The sequence below is a fragment of the Nannobrachium achirus genome, assembly GCF_963921795.1.
Source record: "Nannobrachium achirus genome assembly, chromosome: 16".
NCBI lineage: Eukaryota > Metazoa > Chordata > Actinopteri > Myctophiformes > Myctophidae > Nannobrachium > Nannobrachium achirus.
This window is the reverse complement of record NC_137823.1, coordinates 18,453,382-18,475,025: the sequence shown is the minus strand read 5'-3', so window position 1 is coordinate 18,475,025 and position 21,644 is coordinate 18,453,382. Positions and strand designations below refer to the sequence as shown.

At 44.4% G+C, this 21,644-nt stretch overlaps 1 protein-coding gene across 2 annotated transcripts in view; it reads left to right on the top strand.

Moving 5' to 3' along the window:
* Positions 1–21,644, top strand: part of LOC308301403 (transcription factor IIIB 90 kDa subunit-like) — a gene marked incomplete at its 5' end in the record, with an annotated part of 93,033 nt that overhangs the window by 21,461 nt on the left and 49,928 nt on the right. The gene's annotated exons all lie outside the window — the stretch shown is intronic.

Below are 21,644 nucleotides of genomic sequence, written 5' to 3'. Positions count from 1 at the left end.
TTTCTTACATTCAATCCAGATGTTTGCACCCATCTTTCACAGTTCAGACTCTTTGCTTTTCCAAAGGACACATAGCACTCCCTCTACGCTGTGAGCAGGGTTCGAACCTGCGCGGGGAAACCCCATTGGATTTCGAGTCCAACGCCTTAACCACTCTGCCATCACAGCTGTGCTAGTATAGGCAATGACGAGTCATGCTCGGAGAGACTGAAGGTAGCTACGACAATTATGTACCATCTGGAGTCCGAACTCTCTTCCTATGACCCATACGGAAAAGGTTATTATTGATAAGACTACAGTCATACTCCCAACGAGATGAGGTGATAACCCGCTCCTCCTCTCAGAAATCTGATGGAATTAATCAGTGACGTTTAAGACCCTTCTTGACTTGAAAGCAAATGAAGACCAGCGGAATAAGGACTAGGTGTAAAATGCAAACATGAAGGCAGCCTGGCTACGCTGTGAGCAGGGTTCGAACCTGCGCGGGGAAACCCCATTGGATTTCAAGTCCAACACCTTAACCACTCGGTCATCACAGCTGTTTTTGTCTCTGTTATTATACGTCATTCTCACAGAGACTTGAGTCTTAAGCTCAGGACAGACATATGTTGTGAAAATCATGAGTTATGATGTGCTGGCCACAGCATTAGCTTGATACACGGACTCAATTTGAACCAAAAATGAAAGAATCAGTACTTGAGACTTGAAAAACATCTCATTGTCTCCCTTAGTTACACTGTAATTACAGTGAGGGTGAGTGGTGCAATCAGGACATAGATGTACTCCTGTATCCCATATTTTCCTTACTGTTATGTTTACTTACTCGGTGTACAGCTTGAATACCTGATTATTCTTTTTTTTAACGGTAGTCAGGGTTGCTTTCTTACATCCAATCCAGATGTTTGCACCCATCTTTCACAGTTCAGACTCTTTGCTTTTCCAATGGACACATAGCACTCCCTCTACGCTGTGAGCAGGGTTCGAACCTGCGCGGGGAAACCCCATTGGATTTCGAGTCCAACGCCTTAACCACTCGGCCATCACAACTGTGCTAGTATAGGCAATGACGAGTCATCCTCGGAGAGACTGAAGGTAGCTACGACAATTATGTACCATCTGGAGTCCGAACTCTCTTCCTATGACCCATACGGAAAAGGTTATTATTGATAAGACTACAGTCATACTCCCAACGAGATGAGGTGATACCCCGCTCCTCCTCTCAGAAATCTGATGGAATTAATCAGTGACGTTTAAGACCCTTCTTGACTTGAAAGCAAATGAAGACCAGCGGAATAAGGACTAGGTGTAAAATGCAAACATGAAGGCAGCCTGGCTACGCTGTGAGCAGGGTTCGAACCTGCGCGGGGAAACCCCATTGGATTTCAAGTCCAACACCTTAACCACTCGGTCATCACAGCCGTTTTTGTCTCTGTTATTATACGTCATTCTCACAGAGACTTGAGTCTTAGGCTCAGGACAGACATATGTTGTGAAAATCATGAGTTATGATGTGCTGGCCACAGCATTAGCTTGATACACGGACTCAATTTGAACCAAAAATGCAAGAATCAGTACTTGAGACTTGACAGACTTACAAAACATCTCATTGTCTCCCTTAGTTACACTGTAATTACAGTGAGGGTGAGTGGTGCAATCAGGACATAGATGTACTCCTGTATCCCATATTTTCCTTACTGTTATGTTTACTTACTCGGTGTACAGCTTGAATACCTGATTATTCTTTTTTTTTACGGTAGTCAGGGTTGCTTTCTTACATCCAATCCAGATGTTTGCACCCATCTTTCACAGTTCAGACTCTTTGCTTTTCCAAAGGACACATAGCACTCCCTCTACGCTGTGAGCAGGGTTCGAACCTGCGCGGGGAAACCCCATTGGATTTCGAGTCCAATGCCTTAACCACTCGGCCATCACAGCAGGCAATGACGAGTCATCCTCGGAAACTTGACAGACTTACAAAACATCTCATTGTCTCCCTTAGTTACACTGTAATTACAGTGAGGGTGAGTGGTGCAATCAGGACATAGATGTGTCATAGTATATAAGAGAAACAGCACATTCGAGACGCGGAGCACTCGAGATGCGGCACGGGGCGGAGCAAGCGGTCGCCACAACAACGTACTCCAGGCGGTGCGCCGCTCTATTGTCCACGACACTGCGAGCGGCTACCGAAGCCCCCCTGTATCCACGAAGCCCAAACGAGTTACGAGGCCCCCCTGGGTCCACGAAGCCCCAAGCGGCGCGAAGGCCAGCGGACCTTGGTCCTGCTCTTCGCCCCCGAGCGCCGCAGGCGCGAGTGGCCGCGAAGAGCGGGCCAGGGCCGCGCGGCGGGCGGAGCGCCGCGCGAGTTACGAAGCCGTGGTGAATGCAATCGTTATATTTATGCCCAGGCCGTAAGGCCTGGGCAAGCGCACGTTAAACGCCCTGTCCAAGTGACTACAATGGAGCTAATGGCTAGGCTAGGCTAGGCTAGGCTAGGCTAGACTAGTAAATAAAGAGTAAACACTTCCGGTCTGCGGCGAGTTCAAAGCGTGACGTAACTCTCTTATCCAGTGGCTGACGTCGCCATCTGGTGGTGATTAGTGTGTGGTGAACGTCAAAACGAGTGCTCCTTGACAACTTTTACTGGTTTCTTGAACATACTGTAACAGATGTACTCCTGTGTCCTGTATTTTCCTTACTGTTATGTTTACTTACTCGGTGTACAGCTTGAATACCTGATTATTCTTTTTTTTTACGGTAGTCAGGGTTGCTTTCTTACATCCAATCCAGATGTTTGCACCCATCTCTCACAGTTCAGACTCTTTGCTTTTCCAAAGGACACATAGCACTCCCTCTACGCTGTGAGCAGGGTTCGAACCTGCGCGGGGAAACCCCATTGGATTTCGAGTCCAACGCCTTAACCACTCGGCCATCACAGCTGTGCTAGTATAGGCAATGACGAGTCATCCTCGGAGAGACTGAAGGTAGCTACGACAATTATGTACCATCTGGAGTCCGAACTCTCTTCCTATGACCCATACGGAAAAGGTTATTATTGATAAGACTACAGTCATACTCCCAACGAGATGAGGTGATACCCCGCTCCTCCTCTCAGAAATCTGATTTAATTAATCAGTGACGTTTAAGACCCTTCTTGACTTGAAAGCAAATGAAGACCAGCGGAATAAGGACTAGGTGTAAAATGCAAACATGAAGGCAGCCTGGCTACGCTGTGAGCAGGGTTCGAACCTGCGCGGGGAAACCCCATTGGATTTCAAGTCCAACACCTTAACCACTCGGTCATCACAGCTGTTTTTGTCTCTGTTATTATACGTCATTCTCACAGAGACTTGAGTCTTAAGCTCAGGACAGACATATGTTGTGAAAATCATGAGTTATGATGTGCTGGCCACAGCATTAACTTGATACACGGACTCAATTTGAACCAAAAATGCAAGAATCAGTACTTGAGACTTGAAAAACATCTCATTGTCTCCCTTAGTTACACTGAGGGTGAGTGGTGCAATCAGGACATAGATGTACTCCTGTATCCCATATTTTCCTTACTGTTATGTTTACTTACTCGGTGTACAGCTTGAATACCTGATTATTCTTTTTTTTAACGGTAGTCAGGGTTGCTTTCTTACATCCAATCCAGATGTTTGCACCCATCTTTCACAGTTCAGACTCTTTGCTTTTCCAAAGGACACATAGCACTCCCTCTACGCTGTGAGCAGGGTTCGAACCTGCGCGGGGAAACGCCATTGGATTTCGAGTCCAACGCCTTAACCACTCGGCCATCACAGCTGTGCTAGTATAGGCAATGACGAGTCATCCTCGGAGAGACTGAAGGTAGCTACGACAATTATGTACCATCTGGAGTCCGAACTCTCTTCCTATGACCCATACGGAAAAGGTTATTATTGATAAGACTACAGTCATACTCCCAACGAGATGAGGTGATACCCCGCTCCTCCTCTCAGAAATCTGATTTAATTAATCAGTGACGTTTAAGACCCTTCTTGACTTGAAAGCAAATGAAGACCAGCGGAATAAGGACTAGGTGTAAAATGCAAACATGAAGGCAGCCTGGCTACGCTGTGAGCAGGGTTCTAACCTGCGCGGGGAAACCCCATTGGATTTCAAGTCCAACACCTTAACCACTCGGTCATCACAGCTGTTTTTGTCTCTGTTATGATAAGTCATTCTCACAGATACTTGAGTCTTAGGCTCAGGACAGACATATGTTGTGAAAATCATGAGTTATGATGTGCTGGCCACAGCATTAGCTTGATACACAGACTCAATTTGAACCAAAAATGCAAGAATCAGTACTTGAGACTTGAAAAACATCTCATTGTCTCCCTTAGTTACACTGAGGGTGAGTGGTGCAATCAGGACATAGATGTACTCCTGTATCCCATATTTTCCTTACTGTTATGTTTACTTACTCGGTGTACAGCTTGAATACCTGATTATTCTTTTTTTTAACGGTAGTCAGGGTTGCTTTCTTACATTCAATCCAGATGTTTGCACCCATCTTTCACAGTTCAGACTCTTTGCTTTTCCAAAGGACACATAGCACTCCCTCTACGCTGTGAGCAGGGTTCGAACCTGCGCGGGGAAACCCCATTGGATTTCGAGTCCAACGCCTTAACCACTCTGCCATCACAGCTGTGCTAGTATAGGCAATGACGAGTCATCCTCGGAGAGACTGAAGGTAGCTACGACAATTATGTACCATCTGGAGTCCGAACTCTCTTCCTATGACCCATACGGAAAAGGTTATTATTGATAAGACTACAGTCATACTCCCAACGAGATGAGGTGATAACCCGCTCCTCCTCTCAGAAATCTGATGGAATTAATCAGTGACGTTTAAGACCCTTCTTGACTTGAAAGCAAATGAAGACCAGCGGAATAAGGACTAGGTGTAAAATGCAAACATGAAGGCAGCCTGGCTACGCTGTGAGCAGGGTTCGAACCTGCGCGGGGAAACCCCATTGGATTTCAAGTCCAACACCTTAACCACTCGGTCATCACAGCTGTTTTTGTCTCTGTTATTATACGTCATTCTCACAGAGACTTGAGTCTTAAGCTCAGGACAGACATATGTTGTGAAAATCATGAGTTATGATGTGCTGGCCACAGCATTAGCTTGATACACGGACTCAATTTGAACCAAAAATGAAAGAATCAGTACTTGAGACTTGAAAAACATCTCATTGTCTCCCTTAGTTACACTGTAATTACAGTGAGGGTGAGTGGTGCAATCAGGACATAGATGTACTCCTGTATCCCATATTTTCCTTACTGTTATGTTTACTTACTCGGTGTACAGCTTGAATACCTGATTATTCTTTTTTTTAACGGTAGTCAGGGTTGCTTTCTTACATCCAATCCAGATGTTTGCACCCATCTTTCACAGTTCAGACTCTTTGCTTTTCCAATGGACACATAGCACTCCCTCTACGCTGTGAGCAGGGTTCGAACCTGCGCGGGGAAACCCCATTGGATTTCGAGTCCAACGCCTTAACCACTCGGCCATCACAACTGTGCTAGTATAGGCAATGACGAGTCATCCTCGGAGAGACTGAAGGTAGCTACGACAATTATGTACCATCTGGAGTCCGAACTCTCTTCCTATGACCCATACGGAAAAGGTTATTATTGATAAGACTACAGTCATACTCCCAACGAGATGAGGTGATACCCCGCTCCTCCTCTCAGAAATCTGATGGAATTAATCAGTGACGTTTAAGACCCTTCTTGACTTGAAAGCAAATGAAGACCAGCGGAATAAGGACTAGGTGTAAAATGCAAACATGAAGGCAGCCTGGCTACGCTGTGAGCAGGGTTCGAACCTGCGCGGGGAAACCCCATTGGATTTCAAGTCCAACACCTTAACCACTCGGTCATCACAGCCGTTTTTGTCTCTGTTATTATACGTCATTCTCACAGAGACTTGAGTCTTAGGCTCAGGACAGACATATGTTGTGAAAATCATGAGTTATGATGTGCTGGCCACAGCATTAGCTTGATACACGGACTCAATTTGAACCAAAAATGCAAGAATCAGTACTTGAGACTTGACAGACTTACAAAACATCTCATTGTCTCCCTTAGTTACACTGTAATTACAGTGAGGGTGAGTGGTGCAATCAGGACATAGATGTACTCCTGTATCCCATATTTTCCTTACTGTTATGTTTACTTACTCGGTGTACAGCTTGAATACCTGATTATTCTTTTTTTTTACGGTAGTCAGGGTTGCTTTCTTACATCCAATCCAGATGTTTGCACCCATCTTTCACAGTTCAGACTCTTTGCTTTTCCAAAGGACACATAGCACTCCCTCTACGCTGTGAGCAGGGTTCGAACCTGCGCGGGGAAACCCCATTGGATTTCGAGTCCAATGCCTTAACCACTCGGCCATCACAGCAGGCAATGACGAGTCATCCTCGGAAACTTGACAGACTTACAAAACATCTCATTGTCTCCCTTAGTTACACTGTAATTACAGTGAGGGTGAGTGGTGCAATCAGGACATAGATGTACTCCTGTGTCCTGTATTTTCCTTACTGTTATGTTTACTTACTCGGTGTACAGCTTGAATACCTGATTATTCTTTTTTTTTACGGTAGTCAGGGTTGCTTTCTTACATCCAATCCAGATGTTTGCACCCATCTCTCACAGTTCAGACTCTTTGCTTTTCCAAAGGACACATAGCACTCCCTCTACGCTGTGAGCAGGGTTCGAACCTGCGCGGGGAAACCCCATTGGATTTCGAGTCCAACGCCTTAACCACTCGGCCATCACAGCTGTGCTAGTATAGGCAATGACGAGTCATCCTCGGAGAGACTGAAGGTAGCTACGACAATTATGTACCATCTGGAGTCCGAACTCTCTTCCTATGACCCATACGGAAAAGGTTATTATTGATAAGACTACAGTCATACTCCCAACGAGATGAGGTGATACCCCGCTCCTCCTCTCAGAAATCTGATTTAATTAATCAGTGACGTTTAAGACCCTTCTTGACTTGAAAGCAAATGAAGACCAGCGGAATAAGGACTAGGTGTAAAATGCAAACATGAAGGCAGCCTGGCTACGCTGTGAGCAGGGTTCGAACCTGCGCGGGGAAACCCCATTGGATTTCAAGTCCAACACCTTAACCACTCGGTCATCACAGCTGTTTTTGTCTCTGTTATTATACGTCATTCTCACAGAGACTTGAGTCTTAAGCTCAGGACAGACATATGTTGTGAAAATCATGAGTTATGATGTGCTGGCCACAGCATTAACTTGATACACGGACTCAATTTGAACCAAAAATGCAAGAATCAGTACTTGAGACTTGAAAAACATCTCATTGTCTCCCTTAGTTACACTGAGGGTGAGTGGTGCAATCAGGACATAGATGTACTCCTGTATCCCATATTTTCCTTACTGTTATGTTTACTTACTCGGTGTACAGCTTGAATACCTGATTATTCTTTTTTTTAACGGTAGTCAGGGTTGCTTTCTTACATCCAATCCAGATGTTTGCACCCATCTTTCACAGTTCAGACTCTTTGCTTTTCCAAAGGACACATAGCACTCCCTCTACGCTGTGAGCAGGGTTCGAACCTGCGCGGGGAAACGCCATTGGATTTCGAGTCCAACGCCTTAACCACTCGGCCATCACAGCTGTGCTAGTATAGGCAATGACGAGTCATCCTCGGAGAGACTGAAGGTAGCTACGACAATTATGTACCATCTGGAGTCCGAACTCTCTTCCTATGACCCATACGGAAAAGGTTATTATTGATAAGACTACAGTCATACTCCCAACGAGATGAGGTGATACCCCGCTCCTCCTCTCAGAAATCTGATTTAATTAATCAGTGACGTTTAAGACCCTTCTTGACTTGAAAGCAAATGAAGACCAGCGGAATAAGGACTAGGTGTAAAATGCAAACATGAAGGCAGCCTGGCTACGCTGTGAGCAGGGTTCGAACCTGCGCGGGGAAACCCCATTGGATTTCAAGTCCAACACCTTAACCACTCGGTCATCACAGCTGTTTTTGTCTCTGTTATTATACGTCATTCTCACAGAGACTTGAGTCTTAAGCTCAGGACAGACATATGTTGTGAAAATCATGAGTTATGATGTGCTGGCCACAGCATTAACTTGATACACGGACTCAATTTGAACCAAAAATGCAAGAATCAGTACTTGAGACTTGAAAAACATCTCATTGTCTCCCTTAGTTACACTGAGGGTGAGTGGTGCAATCAGGACATAAATGTACTCCTGTATCCCATATTTTCCTTACTGTTATGTTTACTTACTCGGTGTACAGCTTGAATACCTGATTATTCTTTTTTTTTAACGGTAGTCAGGGTTGCTTTCTTACATTCAATCCAGATGTTTGCACCCATCTTTCACAGTTCAGACTCTTTGCTTTTCCAAAGGACACATAGCACTCCCTCTACGCTGTGAGCAGGGTTCGAACCTGCGCGGGGAAACCCCATTGGATTTCGAGTCCAACGCCTTAACCACTCTGCCATCACAGCTGTGCTAGTATAGGCAATGACGAGTCATCCTCGGAGAGACTGAAGGTAGCTACGACAATTATGTACCATCTGGAGTCCGAACTCTCTTCCTATGACCCATACGGAAAAGGTTATTATTGATAAGACTACAGTCATACTCCCAACGAGATGAGGTGATAACCCGCTCCTCCTCTCAGAAATCTGATGGAATTAATCAGTGACGTTTAAGACCCTTCTTGACTTGAAAGCAAATGAAGACCAGCGGAATAAGGACTAGGTGTAAAATGCAAACATGAAGCCAGCCTGGCTACGCTGTGAGCAGGGTTCGAACCTGCGCGGGGAAACCCCATTGGATTTCAAGTCCAACACCTTAACCACTCGGTCATCACAGCCGTTTTTGTCTCTGTTATTATACGTCATTCTCACAGAGACTTGAGTCTTAGGCTCAGGACAGACATATGTTGTGAAAATCATGAGTTATGATGTGCTGGCCACAGCATTAGCTTGATACACGGACTCAATTTGAACCAAAAATGCAAGAATCAGTACTTGAGACTTGACAGACTTACAAAACATCTCATTGTCTCCCTTAGTTACACTGTAATTACAGTGAGGGTGAGTGGTGCAATCAGGACATAGATGTACTCCTGTATCCCATATTTTCCTTACTGTTATGTTTACTTACTCGGTGTACAGCTTGAATACCTGATTATTCTTTTTTTTTACAGTAGTCAGGGTTGCTTTCTTACATCCAATCCAGATGTTTGCACCCATCTTTCACAGTTCAGACTCTTTGCTTTTCCAATGGACACATAGCACTCCCTCTACGCTGTGAGCAGGGTTCGAACCTGCGCGGGGAAACCCCATTGGATTTCGAGTCCAACGCCTTAACCACTCGGCCATCACAGCTGTGCTAGTATAGGCAATGACGAGTCATCCTCGGAGAGACTGAAGGTAGCTACGACAATTATGTACCATCTGGAGTCCGAACTCTCTTCCTATGACCCATACGGAAAAGGTTATTATTGATAAGACTACAGTCATACTCCCAACGAGATGAGGTGATACCCCGCTCCTCCTCTCAGAAATCTGATGGAATTAATCAGTGACGTTTAAGACCCTTCTTGACTTGAAAGCAAATGAAGACCAGCGGAATAAGGACTAGGTGTAAAATGCAAACATGAAGCCAGCCTGGCTACGCTGTGAGCAGGGTTCGAACCTGCGCGGGGAAACCCCATTGGATTTCAAGTCCAACACCTTAACCACTCGGTCATCACAGCTGTTTTTGTCTCTGTTATTATACGTCATTCTCACAGAGACTTGAGTCTTAGGCTCAGGACAGACATATGTTGTGAAAATCATGAGTTATGATGTGCTGGCCACAGCATTAGCTTGATACACGGACTCAATTTGAACCAAAAATGCAAGAATCAGTACTTGAGACTTGACAGACTTACAAAACATCTCATTGTCTCCCTTAGTTACACTGTAATTACAGTGAGGGTGAGTGGTGCAATCAGGACATAGATGTACTCCTGTATCCCATATTTTCCTTACTGTTATGTTTACTTACTCGGTGTACAGCTTGAATACCTGATTATTCTTTTTTTTTACGGTAGTCAGGGTTGCTTTCTTACATCCAATCCAGATGTTTGCACCCATCTTTCACAGTTCAGACTCTTTGCTTTTCCAAAGGACACATAGCACTCCCTCTACGCTGTGAGCAGGGTTCGAACCTGCGCGGGGAAACCCCATTGGATTTCGAGTCCAATGCCTTAACCACTCGGCCATCACAGCAGGCAATGACGAGTCATCCTCGGAAACTTGACAGACTTACAAAACATCTCATTGTCTCCCTTAGTTACACTGTAATTACAGTGAGGGTGAGTGGTGCAATCAGGACATAGATGTACTCCTGTGTCCCGTATTTTCCTTACTGTTATGTTTACTTACTCGGTGTACAGCTTGAATACCTGATTATTCTTTTTTTTTACGGTAGTCAGGGTTGCTTTCTTACATCCAATCCAGATGTTTGCACCCATCTCTCACAGTTCAGACTCTTTGCTTTTCCAAAGGACACATAGCACTCCCTCTACGCTGTGAGCAGGGTTCGAACCTGCGCGGGGAAACCCCATTGGATTTCGAGTCCAACGCCTTAACCACTCGGCCATCACAGCTGTGCTAGTATAGGCAATGACGAGTCATCCTCGGAGAGACTGAAGGTAGCTACGACAATTATGTACCATCTGGAGTCCGAACTCTCTTCCTATGACCCATACGGAAAAGGTTATTATTGATAAGACTACAGTCATACTCCCAACGAGATGAGGTGATACCCCGCTCCTCCTCTCAGAAATCTGATGGAATTAATCAGTGACGTTTAAGACCCTTCTTGACTTGAAAGCAAATGAAGACCAGCGGAATAAGGACTAGGTGTAAAATGCAAACATGAAGCCAGCCTGGCTACGCTGTGAGCAGGGTTCGAACCTGCGCGGGGAAACCCCATTGGATTTCAAGTCCAACACCTTAACCACTCGGTCATCACAGCCGTTTTTGTCTCTGTTATTATACGTCATTCTCACAGAGACTTGAGTCTTAGGCTCAGGACAGACATATGTTGTGAAAATCATGAGTTATGATGTGCTGGCCACAGCATTAGCTTGATACACGGACTCAATTTGAACCAAAAATGCAAGAATCAGTACTTGAGACTTGACAGACTTACAAAACATCTCATTGTCTCCCTTAGTTACACTGTAATTACAGTGAGGGTGAGTGGTGCAATCAGGACATAGATGTACTCCTGTATCCCATATTTTCCTTACTGTTATGTTTACTTACTCGGTGTACAGCTTGAATACCTGATTATTCTTTTTTTTTACGGTAGTCAGGGTTGCTTTCTTACATCCAATCCAGATGTTTGCACCCATCTTTCACAGTTCAGACTCTTTGCTTTTCCAAAGGACACATAGCACTCCCTCTACGCTGTGAGCAGGGTTCGAACCTGCGCGGGGAAACCCCATTGGATTTCGAGTCCAATGCCTTAACCACTCGGCCATCACAGCAGGCAATGACGAGTCATCCTCGGAAACTTGACAGACTTACAAAACATCTCATTGTCTCCCTTAGTTACACTGTAATTACAGTGAGGGTGAGTGGTGCAATCAGGACATAGATGTACTCCTGTATCCCATATTTTCCTTACTGTTATGTTTACTTACTCGGTGTACAGCTTGAATACCTGATTATTCTTTTTTTTTACAGTAGTCAGGGTTGCTTTCTTACATCCAATCCAGATGTTTGCACCCATCTCTCACAGTTCAGACTCTTTGCTTTTCCAAAGGACACATAGCACTCCCTCTACGCTGTGAGCAGGGTTCGAACCTGCGCGGGGAAACCCCATTGGATTTCGAGTCCAACGCCTTAACCACTCGGCCATCACAGCTGTGCTAGTATAGGCAATGACGAGTCATCCTCGGAGAGACTGAAGGTAGCTACGACAATTATGTACCATCTGGAGTCCGAACTCTCTTCCTATGACCCATACGGAAAAGGTTATTATTGATAAGACTACAGTCATACTCCCAACGAGATGAGGTGATACCCCGCTCCTCCTCTCAGAAATCTGATGGAATTAATCAGTGACGTTTAAGACCCTTCTTGACTTGAAAGCAAATGAAGACCAGCGGAATAAGGACTAGGTGTAAAATGATAACATGAAGGCAGCCTGGCTACGCTGTGAGCAGGGTTCGAACCTGCGCGGGGAAACCCCATTGGATTTCAAGTCCAACACCTTAACCACTCGGTCATCACAGCTGTTTTTGTCTCTGTTATTATACGTCATTCTCACAGAGACTTGAGTCTTAGGCTCAGGACAGACATATGTTGTGAAAATCATGAGTTATGATGTGCTGGCCACAGCATTAGCTTGATACACGGACTCAATTTGAACCAAAAATGCAAGAATCAGTACTTGAGACTTGACAGACTTACAAAACATCTCATTGTCTCCCTTAGTTACACTGTATTTACAGTGAGGGTGAGTGGTGCAATCAGGACATAGATGTACTCCTGTATCCCATATTTTCCTTACTGTTATGTTTACTTACTCGGTGTACAGCTTGAATACCTGATTATTCTTTTTTTTTTACAGTAGTCAGGGTTGCTTTCTTACATCCAATCCAGATGTTTGCACCCATCTTTCACAGTTCAGACTCTTTGCTTTTCCAAAGGACACATAGCACTCCCTCTACGCTGTGAGCAGGGTTCGAACCTGTGCGGGGAAACCCCATTGGATTTCGAGTCCAATGCCTTAACCACTCGGCCATCACAGCAGGCAATGACGAGTCATCCTCGGAAACTTGACAGACTTACAAAACATCTCATTGTCTCCCTTAGTTACACTGTAATTACAGTGAGGGTGAGTGGTGCAATCAGGACATAGATGTATGACTCAATGACTCAATTTGAACCAAAAATGCAAGAATTAGTACTTGAGCCTTGCAAAACATCTCATTGCCTCCCTTTGTTTCACTGTAATTACAGTGAGGGTGAGTGGTGCAATCAAGACATAGATGTACTCCTGTGTCCCGTATTTTCCTTACTGTTATGTTTACTTACTCAGTGTACAGCTTGAATGCCTGATTATTCTTTTGTTTTAACAGTAGTTAGGGTTGCTTTCTTACATCCAATCCAGATGTTTGCACCAGATGTTTGCACCCATCTTTCACAGTTCAGACTCTTTCAGACTCTTCATCTTTCACAGTTCAGACTCTTTGCTTTTCCAAAGGACACATAGCACTCCCTCTACGCTGTGAGCAGGGTTCGAACCTGCGCGGGGAAACCCCATTGGATTTCGAGTCCAACGCCTTAACCACTCGGCCATCACAGCTGTGCTTGTGTAGGCAATGACGAGTCATCCTCGGAGAGACTGAAGGTAGCTACGACAATTATGTACCATCTGGAGTCCGAACTCTCTTCCTATGACCCATACGGAAAAGGTTATTATTGATAAGACAACAGTCATACTCCCAACGAGATGAGGTGATACCCCGCTCCTCCTCTCAGAAATCTGATGGAATTAATCAGTGACGTTTAAGACCCTTCTTGACTTGAAAGCAAATGAAGACCAGCGGAATAAGGACTAGGTGTAAAATGCAAACATGAAGGCAGCCTGGCTACGCTGTGAGCAGGGTTCGAACCTGCGTGGGGAAACCCCATTGGCTTTCAAGTCCAACACCTTAACCACTCGGTCATCACAGCCGTTTTTGTCTCTGTTATTATACGTCATTCTCACAGAGACTTGAGTCTTAGGCTCAGGACAGACATATGTTGTGAAAATCATGAGTTATGATGTGCTGGCCACAGCATTAGCTTGATACACGGACTCAATTTGAACCAAAAATGCAAGAATCAGTACTTGAGACTTGACAGACTTACAAAACATCTCATTGTCTCCCTTAGTTACACTGTAATTACAGTGAGGGTGAGTGGTGCAATCAGGACATAGATGTACTCCTGTATCCCATATTTTCCTTACTGTTATGTTTACTTACTCGGTGTACAGCTTGAATACCTGATTATTCTTTTTTTTTACGGTAGTCAGGGTTGCTTTCTTACATCCAATCCAGATGTTTGCACCCATCTTTCACAGTTCAGACTCTTTGCTTTTCCAAAGGACACATAGCACTCCCTCTACGCTGTGAGCAGGGTTCGAACCTGCGCGGGGAAACCCCATTGGATTTCGAGTCCAATGCCTTAACCACTCGGCCATCACAGCAGGCAATGACGAGTCATCCTCGGAAACTTGACAGACTTACAAAACATCTCATTGTCTCCCTTAGTTACACTGTAATTACAGTGAGGGTGAGTGGTGCAATCAGGACATAGATGTACTCCTGTGTCCCGTATTTTCCTTACTGTTATGTTTACTTACTCGGTGTACAGCTTGAATACCTGATTATTCTTTTTTTTTACGGTAGTCAGGGTTGCTTTCTTACATCCAATCCAGATGTTTGCACCCATCTCTCACAGTTCAGACTCTTTGCTTTTCCAAAGGACACATAGCACTCCCTCTACGCTGTGAGCAGGGTTCGAACCTGCGCGGGGAAACCCCATTGGATTTCGAGTCCAACGCCTTAACCACTCGGCCATCACAGCTGTGCTTGTATAGGCAATGACGAGTCATCCTCGGAGAGACTGAAGGTAGCTACGACAATTATGTACCATCTGGAGTCCGAACTCTCTTCCTATGACCCATACGGAAAAGGTTATTATTGATAAGACTACAGTCATACTCCCAACGAGATGAGGTGATACCCCGCTCCTCCTCTCAGAAATCTGATGGAATTAATCAGTGACGTTTAAGACCCTTCTTGACTTGAAAGCAAATGAAGACCAGCGGAATAAGGACTAGGTGTAAAATGATAACATGAAGGCAGCCTGGCTACGCTGTGAGCAGGGTTCGAACCTGCGCGGGGAAACCCCATTGGATTTCAAGTCCAACACCTTAACCACTCGGTCATCACAGCTGTTTTTGTCTCTGTTATTATACGTCATTCTCACAGAGACTTGAGTCTTAGGCTCAGGACAGACATATGTTGTGAAAATCATGAGTTATGATGTGCTGGCCACAGCATTAGCTTGATACACGGACTCAATTTGAACCAAAAATGCAAGAATCAGTACTTGAGACTTGACAGACTTACAAAACATCTCATTGTCTCCCTTAGTTACACTGTAATTACAGTGAGGGTGAGTGGTGCAATCAGGACATAGATGTACTCCTGTATCCCATATTTTCCTTACTGTTATGTTTACTTACTCGGTGTACAGCTTGAATACCTGATTATTCTTTTTTTTTACAGTAGTCAGGGTTGCTTTCTTACATCCAATCCAGATGTTTGCACCCATCTTTCACAGTTCAGACTCTTTGCTTTTCCAAAGGACACATAGCACTCCCTCTACGCTGTGAGCAGGGTTCGAACCTGTGCGGGGAAACCCCATTGGATTTCGAGTCCAATGCCTTAACCACTCGGCCATCACAGCAGGCAATGACGAGTCATCCTCGGAAACTTGACAGACTTACAAAACATCTCATTGTCTCCCTTAGTTACACTGTAATTACAGTGAGGGTGAGTGGTGCAATCAGGACATAGATGTATGACTCAATGACTCAATTTGAACCAAAAATGCAAGAATTAGTACTTGAGCCTTGCAAAACATCTCATTGCCTCCCTTTGTTTCACTGTAATTACAGTGAGGGTGAGTGGTGCAATCAAGACATAGATGTACTCCTGTGTCCCGTATTTTCCTTACTGTTATGTTTACTTACTCAGTGTACAGCTTGAATGCCTGATTATTCTTTTGTTTTAACAGTAGTCAGGGTTGCTTTCTTACATCCAATCCAGATGTTTGCACCCATCTTTCACAGTTCAGACTCTTTGCTTTTCCAAAGGACACATAGCACTCCCTCTACGCTGTGAGTAGGGTTCGAACCTGCGCGGGGAAACCCCATTGGATTTCGAGTCCAACGCCTTAACCACTCGGCCATCACAGCTGTGCTAGTATAGGCAATGACGAGTCATCCTCGGAGAGACTGAAGGTAGCTACGACAATTATGTACCATCTGGAGTCCGAACTCTCTTCCTATGACCCATACGGAAAAGGTTATTATTGATAAGACTACAGTCATACTCCCAACGAGATGAGGTGATACCCCGCTCCTCCTCTCAGAAATCTGATGGAATTAATCAGTGACGTTTAACTCACTTACTGCCAATTAAAAATGCCCTCGAGTGGCATTAGTGCCAGCCCTCTCCATAGACTTCCATGTAATTTGTAGTGCACAGATCATGCACACCCATGCACAGATCATGCACCATGTTTGTGCAGGCTGTTCACAGCTTTCAAACAAAAAAAAAAGATTGGAAATCCGTTCAGGCATTCTTGAGATAATAGCCATTATGTTTTACATGTTATGCAAACAAAGATGGCTGCCCTGTATAAAGATGGGGTTGTATGGGGGTGGAACATGCAAAATCGCGATTGAAATCATGTTTACTAGATTTAATGGGGTCCAAAAAGATTTAAAAAAAAAATTTTTTATTTTTTTATTTTTTTCTAAGTAAAAGTCGCCCAAAGTCGCTTGGCAGGGAAGCCCATAGTGAGAAAGTTGCTCTAAAAGTCGCCTGGCACTGTATGAGTGACCCTTCTTGACTTGAAAGCAAATGAAGACCAGCGGAATAAGGACTAGGTGTAAAATGCAAACATGAAGGCAGCCTGGCTACGCTGTGAGCAGGGTTCGAACCTGCACGGGGAAACCCCATTAGATTTCAAGTCCAACACCTTAACCACTCGGTCATCATAGCTGTTTTTGTCTCTGTTATGATAAGTCATTCTCACAGAGACTTGAGTCTTAGACTCAGGACAGACATATGTTGTGAAAATCATGAGTTATGATGTGCTGGCCACAGCATTAGCTTGATACACGGACTCAATTTGAACCAAAAATGCAAGAATCAGTACTTGAGACTTACAAAACATCTCATTGTCTCCTTTAGTTACACTGTAATTACAGTGAGGGTGAGTGGTGCAATCAGGACATAGATGTACTCCTGTGTCCCATATGTGTACTCCTGTGTCCCATATTTTCCTTACTGTTATGTTTACTTACTCGGTGTACAGCTTGAATACCTGATTATTCTTTTTTTTTAGCGGTAGTCAGGGTTGCTTTCTTACATCCAATCCAGATGTTTGCACCCATCTTTCACAGTTCAGACTCTTTGCTTTTCCAAAGGACACATAGCACTCCCTCTACGCTGTGAGTAGGGTTCGAACCTGCGCGGGGAAACCCCATTGGATTTCGAGTCCAACGCCTTAACCACTCGGCCATCACAGCTGTGCTAGTATAGGCAATGACGAGTCATCCTCGGAGAGACTGAAGGTAGCTACGACAATTATGTACCATCTGGAGTCCGAACTCTCTTCCTATGACCCATACGGAAAAGGTTATTATTGATAAGACTACAGTCATACTCCCAACGAGATGAGGTGATACCCCGCTCCTCCTCTCAGAAATCTGATGGAATTAATCAGTGACGTTTAACTCACTTACTGCCAATTAAAAATGCCCTCGAGTGGCATTAGTGCCAGCCCTCTCCATAGACTTCCATGTAATTTGTAGTGCACAGATCATGCACACCCATGCACAGATCATGCACCATGTTTGTGCAGGCTGTTCACAGCTTTCAAACAAAAAAAAAGATTGGAAATCCGTTCAGGCATTCTTGAGATAATAGCCATTATGTTTTACATGTTATGTAAACAAAGATGGCTGCCCTGTATAAAGATGGGGTTGTATGGGGGTGGAACATGCAAAATCGCGATTGAAATCATGTTTACTAGATTTAATGGGGTCCAAAAAGATTTAAAAAAAAAATTTTATTTTTATTTTTTTCTAAGTAAAAGTCGCCCAAAGTCGCTTGGCAGGGAAGCCCATAGTGAGAAAGTTGCTCTAAAAGTCGCCTGGCACTGTATGAGTGACCCTTCTTGACTTGAAAGCAAATGAAGACCAGCGGAATAAGGACTAGGTGTAAAATGCAAACATGAAGGCAGCCTGGCTACGCTGTGAGCAGGGTTCGGACCTGCGCGGGGAAACCCCATTGGATTTCAAGTCCAACACCTTAACCACTCGGTCATCACAGCTGTTTTTTGTCATTGTTATTATACGTCATTCTCACAGAGACTTGAGTCTTAAGCTCAGGACAGACATATGTTGTGAAAATCATGAGTTATGATGTGCTGGCCACAGCATTAGCTTGATACACGGACTCAATTTGAACCAAAAATGCAAGAATCAGTACTTGAGACTTGAAAAACATCTCATTGTCTCCCTTAGTTACACTGTAATTACAGTGAGGGTGAGTGGTGCAATCAGGACATAGATGTACTCCTGTGTCCCATATGTGTACTCCTGTGTCCCATATTTTCCTTACTGTTATGTTTACTTACTCGGTGTACAGCTTGAATACCTGATTATTCTTTTTTTTTAACGGTAGTCAGGGTTGCTTTCTTACATCCAATCCAGATGTTTGCACCCATCTTTCACAGTTCAGACTCTTTGCTTTTCCAAAGGACACATAGCACTCCCTCTACGCTGTGAGCAGGGTTCGAACCTGCGCGGGGAAACCCCATTGGATTTCGAGTCCAACGCCTTAACCACTCGGCCATCACAGCTGTGCTAGTATAGGCAATGACGAGTCATCCTCGGAGAGACTGAAGGTAGCTACGACAATTATGTACCATCTGGAGTCCGAACTCTCTTCCTATGACCCATACGGAAAAGGTTATTATTGATAAGACTACAGTCATACTCCCAACGAGATGAGGTGATACCCCGCTCCTCCTCTCAGAAATCTGATTTAATTAATCAGTGACGTTTAAGACCCTTCTTGACTTGAAAGCAAATGAAGACCAGCGGAATAAGGACTAGGTGTAAAATGCAAACATGAAGGCAGCCTGGCTACGCTGTGAGCAGGGTTCGAACCTGCGTGGGGAAACCCGATTGGATTTCAAGTCCAACACCTTAACCACTCGGTCATCACAGCTGTTTTTGTCTCTGTTATTATATGTCATTCTCACAGAGACTTGAGTCTTAAGCTCAGGACAGACATATGTTGTGAAAATCATGAGTTATGATGTGCTGGCCACAGCATTAACTTGATACACGGACTCAATTTGAACCAAAAATGCAAGAATCAGTACTTGAGACTTGAAAAACATCTCATTGTCTCCCTTAGTTACACTGAGGGTGAGTGGTGCAATCAGGACATAGATGTACTCCTGTATCCCATATTTTCCTTACTGTTATGTTTACTTACTCGGTGTACAGCTTGAATACCTGATTATTCTTTTTTTTTAACGGTAGTCAGGGTTGCTTTCTTACATCCAATCCAGATGTTTGCACCCATCTTTCACAGTTCAGACTCTTTGCTTTTCCAAAGGACACATAGCACTCCCTCTACGCTGTGAGCAGGGTTCGAACCTGCGCGGGGAAACCCCATTGGATTTCGAGTCCAACGCCTTAACCACTCGGCCATCACAGCTGTGCTAGTATAGGCAATGACGAGTCATCCTCGGAGAGACTGAAGGTAGCTACGACAATTATGTACCATCTGGAGTCCGAACTCTCTTCCTATGACCCATACGGAAAAGGTTATTATTGATAAGACTACAGTCATACTCCCAACGAGATGAGGTGATACCCCGCTCCTCCTCTCAGAAATCTGATTTAATTAATCAGTGACGTTTAAGACCCTTCTTGACTTGAAAGCAAATGAAGACCAGCGGAATAAGGACTAGGTGTAAAATGCAAACATGAAGGCAGCCTGGCTACACTGTGAGCAGGGTTCGAACCTGCGCGGGGAAACCCCATTGGATTTCAAGTCCAACACCTTAACCACTCGGTCATCACAGCTGTTTTTGTCTCTGTTATTATACGTCATTCTCACAGAGACTTGAGTCTTAAGCTCAGGACAGACATATGTTGTGAAAATCATGAGTTATGATGTGCTGGCCACAGCATTAACTTGATACACGGACTCAATTTGAACCAAAAATGCAAGAATCAGTACTTGAGACTTGAAAAACATCTCATTGTCTCCCTTAGTTACACTGAGGGTGAGTGGTGCAATCAGGACATAGATGTACTCCTGTATCCCATATTTTCCTTACTGTTATGTTTACTTACTCGGTGTACAGCTTGAATACCTGATTATTCTTTTTTTTAACGGTAGTCAGGGTTGCTTTCTTACATTCAATCCAGATGTTTGCACCCATCTTTCACAGTTCAGACTCTTTGCTTTTCCAAAGGACACATAGCACTCCCTCTACGCTGTGAGCAGGGTTCGAACCTGCGCGGGGAAACCCCATTGGATTTCGAGTCCAACGCCTTAACCACTCTGCCATCACAGCTGTGCTAGTATAGGCAATGACGAGTCATCCTCGGAGAGACTGAAGGTAGCTACGACAATTATGTACCATCTGGAGTCCGAACTCTCTTCCTATGACCCATACGGAAAAGGTTATTATTGATAAGACTACAGTCATACTCCCAACGAGATGAGGTGATAACCCGCTCCTCCTCTCAGAAATCTGATGGAATTAATCAGTGACGTTTAAGACCCTTCTTGACTTGAAAGCAAATGAAGACCAGCGGAATAAGGACTAGGTGTAAAATGCAAACATGAAGGCAGCCTGGCTACGCTGTGAGCAGGGTTCGAACCTGCGCGGGGAAACCCCATTGGATTTCAAGTCCAACACCTTAACCACTCGGTCATCACAGCTGTTTTTGTCTCTGTTATTATACGTCATTCTCACAGAGACTTGAGTCTTAAGCTCAGGACAGACATATGTTGTGAAAATCATGAGTTATGATGTGCTGGCCACAGCATTAGCTTGATACACGGACTCAATTTGAACCAAAAATGCAAGAATCAGTACTTGAGACTTGAAAAACATCTCATTGTCTCCCTTAGTTACACTGTAATTACAGTGAGGGTGAGTGGTGCAATCAGGACATAGATGTACTCCTGTATCCCATATTTTCCTTACTGTTATGTTTACTTACTCGGTGTACAGCTTGAATACCTGATTATTCTTTTTTTTTACAGTAGCCAGGGTTGCTTTCTTACATCCAATCCAGATGTTTGCACCCATCTTTCACAGTTCAGACTCTTTGCTTTTCCAAAGGACACATAGCACTCCCTCTACGCTGTGAGCAGGGTTCGAACCTGTGCGGGGAAACCCCATTGGATTTCGAGTCCAATGCCTTAACCACTCGGCCATCACAGCAGGCAATGACGAGTCATCCTCGGAAACTTGACAGACTTACAAAACATCTCATTGTCTCCCTTAGTTACACTGTAATTACAGTGAGGGTGAGTGGTGCAATCAGGACATAGATGTATGACTCAATGACTCAATTTGAACCAAAAATGCAAGAATTAGTACTTGAGCCTTGCAAAACATCTCATTGCCTCCCTTTGTTTCACTGTAATTACAGTGAGGGTGAGTGGTGCAATCAAGACATAGATGTACTCCTGTGT